Genomic DNA, 12,546 nt, shown 5'->3' on the forward strand with positions numbered 1-12,546 from the left:
CGCTCTTTCGTTCGTTGTTCATTTCGGTTCTTTTTTGATGTATGAAAAAATTGTCAACCATAAAAAAAAAAAAAAAAAACACGAGATCCCTCTGTTGTGTCCAATTTTAAATAATCACGCGGAGCGAATAAAGGACGCAGGGGAGGCCAGACACATATCTCTGTAATCGAAGCGACAGTTGAGCGCAGGTAACTTTCACGGGGAATTGGATAACCGGAAGCTTTTATCTCTGACTGACGGGGAGGGGGGGGCGGTAATCCGTCATTTTTCGATCCGATCGTTTGGGTTTTATTTCACCCTCCTCCATTCGTTCCTTTTCTTCGTTTTCGCTCTTTGACGAGAAGAGAGAAGAAAAAGTAAAGAAGAAAAAAAATCAGACAAGCGTAGAAGAGCGGCTGGGTAATGCGGTGTGTCTGATTTTCTATGTAGGGGTTGAAGTTATCCACGATTCCAACGACTTTGTATCATCAGGGTAGATCGCGTCACTCTCTACCGCCCTTGATTGTCTCCGCTCGGGCGAAAGATCTTCAAATCTTCTCCGATATATACATGCCTGTCTACCGGAATGGCTTTCAAAATCCACAAATCGATTACTGCTTAAGGGACTGACTTACTCACCCCGCATCTTTCAAACCGAACCAAAAGGCACTCGAGAAGTCCTCGAATCAACTTCAATAATATGACCTACGAGATTTCAACTCCTGGTGAGCGAGAATTTTTATCGCAAGCTATGTTTGAAAACTTCGAGGGGTTCAAGTCGCTTCGTGATTTCATATTTTTCGAATCGTTCGCCGTTTTTTTTTTACCCAAAAGGTAACCGGTTACGGGGTGAGGGTAGAAATGTAGATAAATCGCAAAATAGAAGCTCTTCAAGTGAAGAGATTAGGACGATGTTACAACGGTCTGTAAAATTATCAACTGTGTGACAATCGTTTATTATCTTTTTTAAAGGAGTGATAAAAATCGTAATTCGCTCACGATTGGGAAAACCAAAGTATGCATTGATGATAATTTCAAGTTCAATCACGATTTCACAATTTTCACACATTTTGACAATTCTATACATATTCTGACTTTGTACACTTTGAACTTTTCTGCATTATCGACATTTACGTTCTGATTGCTGTATATTTCGAACGTCTGTATTTTAGCCCCTCTCTTCTGTCGAAAAATCTTCGTTACGCTCATTTGAAATTCTGATTCAAAAGTTCTGATTTCGATTGACTGCAACAATTTACGAAGAAATATAAATTTTCTACTTATATATTTACCGCGCACGACGTTCCGCCAAATCCATTTACGGAGAATAAAAACCTTTGAGAATACAAAAATTGGGAAAACATTGATTTCCGCGTTATTATGATACGTAAATATTGTGCCCGTTATTTATACTAATTGAGAATCCTATGTTTCGATCTTCGTAACTCTGATCTTTTCCTTTCGAACCTTTTCACTCGCACATTTTTCCACTCAATATTTTGGCCTGAGTTTTGTTACTCGAGGGTTTTTGCGATCGCGGATCACGAATCCGAAGTCAGAATTTAATTATCACTAAATCCAAGATGGCGGATCCAACATGGCGGACGTAAAATCGAAAAAGCTAGAAACATTTGATGATTCTGGCCGAAACTTGTTACACGAGGGTTTTTGGAGCCGCTGATCGCAAATCTGAAGGCAGAATTAACGATAAACGGTGACAAGAATATGTAAATTTTTGAGGTAGGACACTGAGCATCCCTCTGTGACTGAAAGAGTTGATAAAAAGTCTTTCCAACCAAGGTGAAATTAATCAGATTTACTTTATTTCCCCTGAGGCGAGAATTTGCCGCTGCGAAAAGTTTCATTCCGAGGATTTCGGATCAGGATTGACCCGGCGGAGGTTCGCTTATCTCTCTCGGCCGTTCGGGCACGTGCATGTAGCAGACCGTTTCGGATTTTAACAAAGTGCCCGGTATAAATGAGTAACTTAATTTGAATGGGCGGGAGGGTCGCTGCCGGAACTCGCGTCCATTCTCATCCGAATACTGCAGGACCAAAACTCGCTCCTGAAGCTCGGAGAGAGAAGGGTTGGTACTTTAATCACCCCCTCCAATTTAAATGCGATCTATGGGGGGCGTAATTTTCTTTACATCTACCGACCAGCGTTAGCTTGCATTTCCTCACGTTAATCCGGGCAGATGATAACGCATCTGCAGGTTTTACCCGCGATAATCGTGGGGCGTGAAATGGATCGGATGAATGTTTGACGATTTTATCAAGAAATACTGTCGTTTCCGGGAAATATGAGAAACTCTTTCGAAACATGAAAATAAAAGATACTGGAATTATAAACAAAAGCTTGAATATCTATACTCCATTCCAAATTGCTGGAAAATCATTGAAAAACTTGTAAATCTAATCGGTTTTACTCTTCGCTCGCTCGTGTCATTCAAAGTACTATTGTTTAAAGGTCGCATTCAGCAGTCAGTTCGATATTGTCATCTGATGATCATAATCGATATCAGTGGAATTTTGTAAAATCAAGTACTACGTGATAAAAAAAAGGTATTTCAATAATTTTCCAAATAAAATAAGCCATCGTGAAAGGAAATCAATCTTATATACCAAATTTCCCGTCATTTTAAAGCGATTAAAAATGAATTAACATCGATGTATATAAAATTTTTAAACAGTGCATGAAACGTCTAGTACATTGAACAGTTAAATTTTTCCGAACGGTTTGAAATTTCATGAGATCATTTATGCTTGTTAAATTAATCTGAAATCCGTCGAAATAATTCGAAATCAAAGTATAATCTATTAAATTATTCAATTTGTTCGAATCTTTTAAAATTCTTCGATAATCATTAAAATCTTGTCCAAGTCCTTAGAAAATTGATAAAAAAAAAATTTGCTCTTCAAGACATCGTAGAAAGCGATGATAAAAAATCTTTAAAAATATTTTTCTGCGAATCTCACGGCACGTTTTCGAATATCAAAAATAAAAAAAAAAAATTCAAAATCCTTTACGTTAGCTCCATTAATTGCTGGATAAAATGTTTCAACATCCGTATTGAAGTCTCGTATAAATTGTGATAAAAAAAGAGAAGGAGAAAAAAAAAATATATCTTCAAGTTGGCACCTTTTCAATTGGGTCGAAGATCAACTGTTTTGCGTTAGTGGGAAAAAGCGGTTATCAAACTCACCCCGCTTCAGTTCCCGCCACGTGATCGTGATTTCGTTGCCACCCCTCGAACGGCGTTGGATCTTCGGCGTGAATGACCTGGCTTGAGAATAACGCCGGCTATTTGGAAAGCCTGAAACGTAAAATGAGATGTGAATTCGTTAATTTTAACGGTGCGCAATAATGCTGCGTATAATACTTGAAAAGGAAATTCGACGATATCCGCATCTCGTTAAATATTAAAAATACACCCCCCTCGCCCCGCGGCTCTTTCGGTATCACTCGCGGAAAAAAAAATACGCGGACTCCAGCCGATCCCATTATACCCATCCTGACGCCTGACCAGCCTGCGTAAGCGATCAGGCGGAGGCATTTTTGTACGCAGGGTGTATAAAAATTGCACGATTCAAGTAGGGATGGCCGGGGGTGCCATAACCCTGGAAATATAGAACTATACGGTGTAGCCGTAGCGTGCTTATTCTTCCCTTTTCTCTTCGTTCATTTTCCTTTTCTTTATCTTTTTCTTTTTTTTTTTTTCTTTTCTCCTTTTTTTTTCATTTCCTCAGATTGTACTTTCTCACATAAAACAGAATTTCATCCCCCTAAACGACTCTGTACAAAGTTATTGCCGTATAGATAGCCGTGCGTCGTAATTTGCAGCAAATTGGAGACAGTTTGAGTATAAAAGTGTGACGATCTTCGATTTAAGGAGGTTCGTATCTCTGAAAATCGATACTTTTTTTTATTTTATTACCGGATGGACTCGCTTTGAGTATACGTCAAATTGTTATATTCGTGAGGTGTGAAGTGCTATTTAAAAAAGTAAAAATCTGAAATACCGGAAGGCTTGGATGTCGATGATTTATGACAAATCGATTAAAAATTGTTGATAACCTAGTTAATTTCTTCGAAGTCATTCTAACACGGATTCTATTATTCAGTTGATTAATTTTTACGAATCTGATGTAAGGATTTTTTTATTTTTATTATTCTGGCATTGTTGAATATTAAATGGAAATGTTAACCAGACTGGCGAAAGAAAAGAAAATCTATTTCAGTAACCTTGTAGACGATAGTTGTTAGTTTTGTAAAAAAATGAGCAATCGTGGATTGTAATCTAACGAATCCGTCAGATTTATAACACTTTTCATGTGATTTAAAATCAAGCATCGATATCTCTGAGCTCTTTCCCATAATTCCAGTATTCCTTAAACTTTGTATTCATTACGAGTTCTTCCCAATAGAATGATTCAAATCTGTGTAATGAGCGAAATCTCCGAGCACGTGTACAATTTCCGTACCTACATCAAAGACTCCCGAGTAAATAACAAATACACGTACAACATACTTCGTAGGGTAAATATATGCGGAATAAAATGAAATAGAAATCAGGGTGGCTCGGCAGGTTTCGTCGTTACTTTGTCCGCGTGTTTGAGCTCTGCGGAATAAGCTGTAAATTAACTCCGGGATATCTCGAAGTGTGAGTAACGTCGCCGGGCGAAGAAATATTATGCGTAGGTATTCTCAGGCTTACGGCGAGAGCAAAGGGACGTTACGGGGGGTGGGAAACGGCGTGAGAAACAGGAAATCAATATTCATATCGGTCCCGGTGCCCGTTATCACGCGAAACCCGGGAGTGTCTCTCCTTCTATGTACGCAATATCGCGGAAGGTTGTTTTTGACGCATTGTTAAAACAGCCCGCACACACACAAATATATATATATATATATATACACATAAAAATAAATAACCGTCCGCCTTCGGCGTCGGGGATGACAAATCTAGTGGAATGAATAAACCAGAGGGGGTGATGGTGGTAAACCTCTGCCTGCATCCTCCGCGTTCGGGAAAAATCACTTGAAACACATCCGATGATAGACGGTGGATTTTGTTGCCACTCAAAATCCTCCCCTCGTGCGTAACTATCACTCATCTAGAGCCGTTCATTATTTACACATGTATTAAAGATGGAAAAAAAAAGAGGAGAAAGGGGATAGCTTGCACGTTCGCCATACTCTCGCTGCTAACCCGTAAACACCCATGGATTAGGTACGTGGCTTATGGAATTTCTAATTGAAACATCGGCAAGCTCTGGGAAACAGCTGATGAAAACAATTTTCATTCGATTGTTTGTACGTAAATTGTTTGAACGTTTCCAGCCGGTGGGATGACGGTGGAATTACTCGAAAATTGAAATTTCCAACGAATTGTAAAATCGTTTGTTTTGCAGGAATTCGTGACTTGAGATACGTTAGAGATGCGATGGTAACGAAAAAAGACCTCCTTCAAATGTGAAAATACCCAATTGCTTGACTGGAATTTTTCAATCAACTCTATGGTTTGTTGTTCTCGTATTTTTACTCGTCGTCTGGTTAGAAAATCCTTGAAACCAGAAAACGATAATAACCGAATAAAAGTTTTCCAACTTCCGCTCATATCTGTAGGCCGTATTTGATTAAAACAGTCATTTCACGTGACTGAAAACGGATTCCATAAAAAATAAAAAATGAAAGAACAGCGCAATTTTCAACCAACAGAGCGCAATCATAATAACGTCATTACGCCGAAAGCATGTTATTCATCCAATCGCCATGAATTCGCAACTCATTATATGGGTACATAAATTCCGTACAAATCGCCTGAGGCAGATATTTTCAGGGAACTCGTCAGTGAATTACAAAAATACGGTACGCAGGTACATGAAATTGTTATTAGTTTAAAATTTCGACAAACCGACAATTTATTAAAAAAAACAAAAAACGTAGAAGAATTAATAAAAATTCATCGTCGCTAAGCATAATCAAATCCAAGCGATATGTAGAGAATTTATTTAGCTATTTTTTTTCTACTTCCTTTGTGCCAATGAAACATTGTTCAAATTCAACTCGATTCGATTAACTAATATTATATTTCCACAATTATTTGTTTCAAATTTACTGTTATCATTATACACACCAACGATGCATCCTTAATCACTGAATATAATAATTTTTAATATGCCAATAAGTATAGATGTTACAAAAGCTGTGTCGGGATAATTTTATTCTGTTATACCATTATTGAAAAAGCTTCGTTTCAATACCGATTATCACTAAGAAGTTCAAATTCGAGACTCTGGCGAACGGTGAAACATCAAAAAAAAAGATCAATTAATTTTTGGTCCTGGATTTTTAACGCGACGTAATTTTTGCACGAAATCCGGTCAACCGGGAAAAAGGATGAAAATAAAAATTGAGGAATCAATTATTTTGGTGATCATCGTTGATATGGCCAAAGATAATTTTCCGTTTTAATTCGGTACACTTTTTGCTTACAATGAGAAATACCGGTCTATCCATCCAACTGTCTAAACTTTACGAAGCACCTCGACCACACTCGTGCAGTGCACTGTATCTGCGCACATGTGTGTATTGAGATGTATACAAGTTACGTTTATATACCTATACAGGTGAAACGGATACGTTATATACGGCCGACTGGGACTCGGTGCCAATATCCGTTGGAATTAAAATGGATGGAATGTTCGTATTCCGTGAGGAATAAAACGTCCTACGTGGATACAGTCACGGATGAATATACGTATATACACGTATGTACGTTACAGATAAATTTACGCGCGCAATTGCGTAGTTCGGTGTAGAGAATTAAAGACAAGACAGGTAGAAATTTTTCTTTTTCTCTCCACCGACTCTTCGACGCCCTTTAATTTAGCATCTCTCTCTCTCTCTCTCTCTCTCTCTCTCTCTCTCTCTCTCTCTCTCTCTCTCTCTCTCTCTCTCTCTTCTCCCATCCCACACTACAATTTTCTTTAATAAATTAAACTCTTCCTCCCTACTCGCTCGATCTGCAGGAAAAGCGGGACATGTGATATTTCACCAAGCTTCATTCGGGATGATAAATCGCGAATACTAATCCCGATCTCTTCGCACACGTACGCGAAGCGAAACAAGAGGATACGGAAATAGGAAACGGGGACAGGAAACTCATAATATTTCACACAGATCCGCATGGTGGAAAAGTTGAATCGAAATTCTCAAATTTGAAACGAAAAATCGAACATGCAACGAAACAAGACATGTTTTTTTGTTTTTTTTTTTTGTTTTTTCATCTCGCGTTGGTGGATTTTTTTGGAATTTCACCTATCACATAGCCGACGACGCGGCTATGCGAGAATACCGATTCTCACCCTGCACGGACAACGATTCCGAGTTATTTATGATTGAACGCAAATTCGCGTGGTTATATCGTGCGGTCGTGCCGGGGATATTGCAGTGAAAATCTATATTGTATATATATATATATATATATATGGTATACATATATATAGCGTACACAAGTCGTACGGAAATGAGGTGATATACAGAAGTGCGAGAACGGGTTTGACTGGCCTTCTGCTGCAGCAGAGATCTGCAGCCCACTTTAATACCCCATCGGAGATACATGACATGCACGCCGCGCTTGTCGTGGGGAAAAAAATTTCTTCCGTCGCGCTGTGGGAAATTGAAAAATTTTACTAATATATGGCGGAAAAGCGCGGAGAGGAGCGTGGGTGAGCCGATACAGCGTTTCTGTGATAGTTTTAAAGGGGGTGGGGGGTGTGAACAGAGGGATGCATGCGAACGTGCAGCGACGACGACACGGACGGCTATGGCCGTGAACTATGCCCAGGCTTTGCCGACCCGATACGATCGTCATTCTCAAAGCGAAACGCACGAGGGTGTGAATTTTTTTTTAATCAAACTACACATCGATAAGCGCGTCACGTACGTACACTGAGGGACTAAAGTATTCGTACGGTGGATAAATTTGAATAAAATAAGGTATAAGTGTTTTCAATGAAAATTGCTTACCCAAAGGTGTACTGTTTGTTTTTTTTTTATTTTTTTTTCACGACTGGACAATAACGTGAACAAACATACAGATCCGATCTTGTGGCGATATTTTCGTCCCTCACTGTATATATATATATATATTCGGGTGGTTCAGAAAACAGAAAAAAAAATTCTATTCATCGAAAGAGGATCAAAAGTTTTTTTTATTTAAGTATAAAAATACGTCTGTTAAAATTTGAACTCTTAATATTAACATTTAAAGGTTGCTCATCGGACTTTTCTGTTTTCCGTAAGAATAATACGTGGGAAAAATGGTATTTGATCTTTCTGATTTTTATAACTGACTAACGATGCGTCGTGCAGTAAATTCGCAGATATATTCTTGCGGGGATTTGAACGCTCTATAAAAAAGGTCCGTTGTCATTTTGTGATAAATCTACTATTTCAGAAGTTATTTAAGGTCTTTTGTTGACCTTTGACCTCAAATAACTTGAAAAATAGAGCGTATCGGGTGTTGCTGATGTTGCCGCATGCCTCACACAAGGATATATAAACACCTCACGCCTCTGTATGGATAGGTATGGAAATTTCATCGCATTTCATCAATTGCAAAGAAGAATGGAAAAAATGAAATAAAATAATAATGATAAAATGAGAGTGAAAGAGAAAAGAATTAACACTTTCACACCCCGCTGCAGCGTATACATCCAATTCACACGCGATATTTATCCGCTGTGATGAAATTCGAGTTTGAAATGAAATATTTTTACTTTCAATAATTTATTTCTGTACAGAAACAACGAAAATACTGCATACAAACATGTTTCAGTTCAACAATTGTGGCAATATTTGTTCCAACTAATTGTCTAAATAGTGTTATTGTTTTTTTTCCGCGTAAAATTGAAAAATGCGTGTTTTTTAAAAATCTATTAAACTTTCCAACTGCTTTGGCTGGTAAAAAAGGAGACAGCGAAATTGACTTGCAATCAATTCATCAAGCAAGCGATTTTCACCCCGTCCAAATAAAGAGGAAGACTCATTTTCAACCAAGAAAAATAGAAAGCTATAATCCCGTCTCCCTTCCCTGCCGTTCTCTACATCTCTGTTAAAATATTCACGTGAAAAATAGGAAGACTGCACACCGTTGACGCGTTGTACTAACATTAACTACGGGGGAGAAATTTGGACAGGTAATCACGATGTACGTTCAGAAACCGGGCAACGTATATTTCAACCTTTTAAATTCGCTACAGCACGAGACTGTAAAAGTCTCTCATTCTGTCTAACAACACGGCGAGGGTGCTAGATTTATTTAGTGTTGACAAAGTGGAACGGGAGCACCGGTAAGTTGCTGGATAATGGAGACTCGGCTTACTCACGTACATAAATAGGCGATTCTTGTCAAATACGTAGAATTTTACGCGGTATAATCAACTTCTTTGCCCACCCAACGCACCGATGGACTGAATTATCGATGAATATAGTTTCGGACGATATAAGGTTTTGAAAATGTGTCGAACCTCGATTAATCGCGACAATTTTTAACACTCGTCGCATTGTTCACTCGGTTGGAATTCCCATTATCACTGACTTCGTTTGCACATTTTGTTGACCTCTCGATTATACCGCGAAACCGAAAAAACCCAAGGTATTGCAAGATTTGGTAAGAGAATTTATCGTCGAGGTGAGTTATCTCGTGTTCATACAATATTTTATGGGTTTCCGTGACGTCTATGAAAATATTCCCAACCCCCGCCAGTCTTCGTTCCCCACGGGCTCTGAATATCAATAACAGGTGAAATTATCAAGCCCCCATGGAATTCCCCCATTAGATTTCTTGAAACCCCATAAAAATTCTCAGAACCCCATGGAATTCCCCATAAAATTTTTTGAAAACCCATAAAAAATCCAAAACCCCAGCAGTGATCCGATAGAAATGCTGGTTAACGATTCCAAAAATCCTAAACGATAACCCAAAACCCTGTGGAATTCTGATCTCTCCAAAAATTCCCATCTACCGTGGCTATGAAACGAGTAACCGTCCCTCTAACGTTATTATAATTTTGTCTTGCAATCTTAGAGCAAGGCTCGATCAAAAGTGTGAGAGGATCGATCCCGGGAATCATTACGAGCAATCATTATCCTCAAATTGCTTTTCCATCCTGCAAGTGCGACGAGTTTTAAAAGTACGTATTATCTACAGAGCAGTTTCCCGTCTCGCAAGGGGTTGCGAGTCTCGTTCCATCCTCGTTGGCTACACGAGCTGACAACAAAAGAGCACGAGGTGGCGATGCTCCGGTAAAATGATATTGGAAAATTTTTCATTTTTTTCCTTTATCTCAAAAACACGTTTCTCGGCTCAGACTTTTCCGGCCTAAGACGCGAAGCATGAATAAAGAAGGACGCAATAACGCAGCCTGAAAATGAACGGAAAAGTACGTACGAAGAAATAGGAAAAAAATTTTACGCAATAAAAGGGCGCGCGATAAACCGCGGTAACAAAGTTGCCAATTCAGGCTCCGCTCACTTATTCCCCTCGTTCCCTCGCTATATGTATATACATACATGTATATGTACATAAATAAGTATGTACCGACTGGCTAGCAAAGGTCAGGCACAAGCTGCAAGGTAGGTGCGTCTCTTAGTACGGGTACACTTGGGGTCAATGAATCTGAGACGGTTCATTTTTCACACTAGACGGTTACGTTGGCAACACGGAGAAACCTACAGCGCCACAGACGGCCGAGCGCGAAACAAACTCAATCTCAATAAACGTAACGTAACCCGTGACCGTCGAATCTAACCTTAAAATTGACGCGTCAATCTGAAAAGTCATTATCCCCGCTGTGTTCTAAGTTGTGTCCGTGTTGCCAACGTGACCGTTTAGTGTAAAAAATGAGCCGTCTCAGATTCATTGACCCCAAGTGTACGTACATCCGAGAGTCAAGTCTCTCCGGCTAACTTGATTTGTAGATGTCGCGTAGCGCGCGGTAGCCGCACGTGCTGCAGAATTGACGAAGCCAATTTGTCTCCGGCACCTGTTAAGGTACGTACCTGTTATATCTCGGAGGCTTGGAGGCTAACTGATAGTCACGGGGAAAGCCGAGGAGTAGCGAGTCTCGAGTTGCGAGTTTCTAGTTGCGAGAGTGTTGCGAGTAGGCCGCACTCGGAGCAAGATGAGAATGATTAATGAGACCGGAAGGTGATACAGGAGGCCGCCAAATTCGCAGGTTAAACCGTATATAACGCCGTAAATAACTACATTCACGCACGTGTGAGCCGCGCGAAGCTGACAACGCTCTCTATACGTATACCTACGGATCCTGGATTTTGTTCCCTCGGTCAATTTAACCGACAATATACCCGCCTGCAGGGGCGTCACCCCGCCGTGTTTGAAACGCGTCAAAAACAGCTCATCCCCGACGCCTCGTTTCGGCGTACAACGATTACTGTTTTGGCGCGGGGTGAGCGGGCAGGGGGGGGGGGAGGGGGTGGGGGGAGGGAGGCTGTTACGCCACCCGAAATCCATAAAGTGAATCCGCCCATCCGGCCAAATTCCATAAAAGTAGCTTACGTCCTATGGCTATAAAGTAAAACCGTGCTAGGATCAAGTTGTTTCGCTTGATGGGACCATATTTTGGAGGGCGCGGTTTTGCCGGAATTTCAAAATCGTCAGTGTCCGACCTTTCGGGTATATCTCAATTCTCGTTCGAGGTGAGAGTATTTTCCCTCTCTTTCTCTCTTTCTCTCTCTCTCTCTCTCTCTCTCTCTCTCTCTCCACACGCACTCGTAACTCCGGTCTGTTTTTCCGTTGAGAATTTCTTCCAAACTTAGAACACTCCAAGTGGTATGAATGTATTTTAATTTGAATATATACAGAAAAGGCTTGTAATAATAATCAGAAATCTGATATCCTAATTTCGTACAATCTATCAAATATATGTCAGGTCGAACCAAGAAATTACAGATATTACTGGCCTCGACACCGAAATATATAAATTATCAAGGATCTACGGAATCAATTAAATGTTCTCGAAGCTGATAAATTTTTCATCGCTGGGAGAAAAGCATTGGTCGAATAGTAAAAAACAGGTTGCCCACGGTAAAAATGAGATCGTTAAATAATTACAGCGTATAATTTTAGAAATTCAATTGAAAAAGTGATCATTTAATAATTTGGTTTCGATGTTAAATGCTGAGAAAAAATCCTCGCCTCTCTCTCTCTCTCTCTCTCTCTCTCTCTCTCTCCGGTACTTGACTTTTCATGTTCAAAGCTCGAGTATGATTTTTTTTCCGTCCGCTGGCCCCCGAACATCTCGACACTTTGAACGTGGAAAATTAGCCGGGAGTCTGCTGCTTTTTTTGAGCAAAAACTCGACATGACGAACGTGTGGGGGCAAGAGGCGAAGGCGCGGGGGAAATTAGCGCCGGACGAGCGCAGAGGCGGGATCGGATCAAAGGAATGATTGTTATTAACGGTCCAGCAGCGCCAAGGGAGGATCTAATTCGAGGCAGCCATCTCCGTCTTTCGACGCCTCGCTTCCTCGCCC

The 12,546-nt window shown here is 40.0% G+C and overlaps 1 protein-coding gene across 2 annotated transcripts in view; it reads right to left on the minus strand.

Annotated features, from left to right (window-relative positions):
* Positions 1-12,546, minus strand: part of LOC124297581 (uncharacterized) — a 101,969-nt gene that overhangs the window by 16,004 nt on the left and 73,419 nt on the right. For both annotated transcript variants that reach the window (XM_046748760.1, XM_046748759.1), the window contains one exon: positions 3,186-3,296. The gene's annotated coding sequence lies outside the window, so the exon portion shown is untranslated. The remainder of the gene's footprint in view (positions 1-3,185; positions 3,297-12,546) is intronic.

The sequence above is a fragment of the Neodiprion virginianus genome, chromosome 2 (assembly GCF_021901495.1).
Source record: "Neodiprion virginianus isolate iyNeoVirg1 chromosome 2, iyNeoVirg1.1, whole genome shotgun sequence".
Taxonomy (NCBI): domain Eukaryota; kingdom Metazoa; phylum Arthropoda; class Insecta; order Hymenoptera; family Diprionidae; genus Neodiprion; species Neodiprion virginianus.